This window comes from Arachis hypogaea, chromosome 6 (genome assembly GCF_003086295.3).
Source record: "Arachis hypogaea cultivar Tifrunner chromosome 6, arahy.Tifrunner.gnm2.J5K5, whole genome shotgun sequence".
NCBI lineage: Eukaryota > Viridiplantae > Streptophyta > Magnoliopsida > Fabales > Fabaceae > Arachis > Arachis hypogaea.
In genome coordinates this window covers 89943289-89946199 of record NC_092041.1, presented here as the reverse complement: position 1 = coordinate 89946199, position 2911 = coordinate 89943289, and the positions used below count along the sequence as shown (strand labels likewise).

At 36.2% G+C, this 2911-nt stretch overlaps 1 non-coding gene across 1 annotated transcript; it reads left to right on the top strand.

The window, feature by feature from the left end:
• The first annotated feature begins 530 nt into the window (after positions 1-530).
• Positions 531-638, top strand: LOC112700369 (small nucleolar RNA R71). Its single transcript, XR_003153275.1, has one exon. It is a non-coding gene; the product is annotated as a small nucleolar RNA R71 (small nucleolar RNA).
• Positions 639-2911: the final 2273 nt, after the last annotated feature.

The window sequence follows — 2911 nt, the reverse complement described above, 5'->3', positions numbered from 1 at the left end:
GATGGAAAAGGCTTGCTACTACTAAACTTGTTTCTTCCACCATTATTGTTGTTGAAACTTTGTTGAGGTCTCTGTTGATCCTTCCATGAGAGATTTGGATGATTTCTCCATGAAGGATTATAGGTGTTTCCATAGGGTTCTCCCATGTAATTCACCTCTTCCATTGAAGGGTTCTCAGGATCATAAGCTTCTTCTTCAGATGAAGCATCCTTAGTACTGCCTGGTGCAGCTTGCATTCCAGACAGACTTTGAGAAATCATATTGACTTGCTGAGTCAATATTTTGTTCTGAGCCAATATGGCATTCAGAGTATCAATCTTAAGAACTATTTTCTTCTGATTCGTCCCATTGTTCACAGGATTCCTTTCAGAAGTGTACATGAATTGGTTATTTGCAACCATTTCAATGAGTTCTTGAGCTTCTGCAGGCGTCTTCTTCAGATGAAGAGATCCTCCAGCAGCGCTGTCCAATGACATCTTGGACAGTTCAGACAGACCATCATAGAAGATACCTATGATGCTCCATTCAGAAAGCATGTCAGAGGGACACTTTCTGATCAATTGTTTGTATCTTTCCCAAGCTTCACAGAGGGATTCACCTTCCTTCTGTCCGAAGATTTGGACTTCCACTCTAAGCTTACTCAATTTTTGAGGTGGAAAAAACTTTGCCAAGAAGGCATTGACTAGCTTTTCCCAAGAGTTCAGGCTTTCTTTAGGTTGTGAGTCCAACCATATCCGAGCTCTGTCTCTTACAGCAAAAGGGAATAGCATAAGTTTGTAGACCTCAGGGTCAACCCCATTGGTCTTGACAGTGTCACAGATTTGCAAGAATTCAGCTAAAAACTGATGAGGATCTTTCAATGGAAGTCCATGAAACTTGCAATTCAGTTGCATTAGAGAAACTAATTGAGGCTTAAGCTCAAAGTTGTTTGCTCCAATGGCAAGGATAGAGATGCTTCTCCCATAGAAGTCGGGAGTAGGTGCAGTAAAGTCACCCAGCGCCTTCCTTGCATTGTTTGCATTGTTGTTGTTTTCGGCTGCCATGTGTTCTTCTTTGAAGAATTCTGTTAGGTCCTCTACAGAGAGTTGTGCTTTAGCTTCTCTTAGCTTTTGCTTCAAGGTCCTTTCAGGTTCAGGGTCAGCCTCAACAAGAATGCTTTTGTCTTTGCTCCTGCTCATATGAAAGAGAAGAGAACAAGAAAATATGGAATCCTCTATGTCACAGTATAGAGATTCCTTGAGGTATCAGAGGAAAAGAAAAATAGAAGGAAGAGGTAAAAGAATTCGAACTTATCAAGATAGAGTTTGAGTTGTGCATTGAGGAGGAGTGTTAATCCATAAATAGAAGGATCTGAGAAGGGAAGAAATTTTCGAAAATTAAAGTGAATTAATTAAAAAAATTTTTGAAAAAATGGTAATTGATTTTCGAAAACTAAGATTGAGGAAGAAATAAAGTGATTTTGAAAAAGATTTTGAAATTGGAAATCAAAAAGATATGGTTGAAAACTATTTTGAAAAAGATGTGATTAAAAAAGATATGATTGAAAAACAATTTAAAAAGATTTGATTTTTAAAATTAATGACTTGGCTAACAAGAAAAGATATGATTCAAACATTAAACCTTTCTCAACAGAAAAGGCAACTTACTTGAAATGTTGAATCGAATCATTAATTGTTAGCAAGTATTTTTGAAAAAGGAAAGAAATTGAGTTTGAAAATATATGATTGAAAAGATATGATTTGAAAAAGATTTGATTTTGAAAAATTATGGAAACTTGAAAAAAATTTGAATTAAAAACAAAATCTTCCCTCTTGTGCCATCCTGGCGTTAAACGCCCAGAATAGTATCCATTCTGGCGTTTAACGCCCAAAATGCTACCCTTTTGGGCGTTAAATGCCCAGCCAAGCACCCTGGCTGGCGTTTAAACGCCAGTTTTCCTTCCTCACTAGGCATTTTGAACGCCCAGCTTTTTTTGTGTAATTTCTCTGCTGTATGTTCTGAATATTCAATTCTCTGTATTATTGACTTGAAAAGACACTGATTAAAATTTTTTTGGATTTTTAATGATGAGGAATAATCAAAATGCAACTAAAATCAAATAAACAATGCATGCAAGACACCAGACTTAGAAGTTTGTATACTACTGACACTGACAATTTGAGAATGCATATGAGAAACAACAAAACACACAAAACACGAGAATTTAAAGATTAGAGCAAGTAAATCATCAAGAACAACTTGAAGATCAATGAAGACACATGAAAAATGCAAGAAGAACAGAAACATGCAATTGACACCAAACTTAAAATGAGACACTAGACTCAAACAAGAAATATTTTTGATTTTTTTGATTTTGTAATTTTTTTGGATTTTTCGAAATTTATGTGGAAAAGAAAATAAGGATATCAAAATTCTTAATGAGAATTCCAGGAATCATGCAATGTTAGTCTAAAGCTTTAGTCTAAAGAAATTAGACATGGCTAGCCAAGCTTCAGCAGGACATTACATTCAAGAGATAAATTGATGAAAATCAATCAGCATTGGTGATGATAAGAACATCACCTTGAAACTCTAGAATTCATTCTTAAGAATTCTGAAGAAAAATACCTAATCTAAGCAACAAGATGAACCGTCAGTTGTCCAAACTCAAACAATCCACGGCAACGGCACCAAAAACTTGGTGTTGTTGCTGGATCAAAACTTGGCACTGTTATTGCAGGGAACAAATGTAAAACTGTAGTTAGGACATTTAATTCCCCAGCAATGGCGCCAAAAACTTGGTGCACGAAATTGTGATCATCAATGGCGCCATCAACATGGTACCCTCAATTGCAATCTCAACTCTTTATCACAACTTCGCACAACTAACCAGCAAGTGCACTGGGTCGTCCAAGTAATAAACCTTACACGA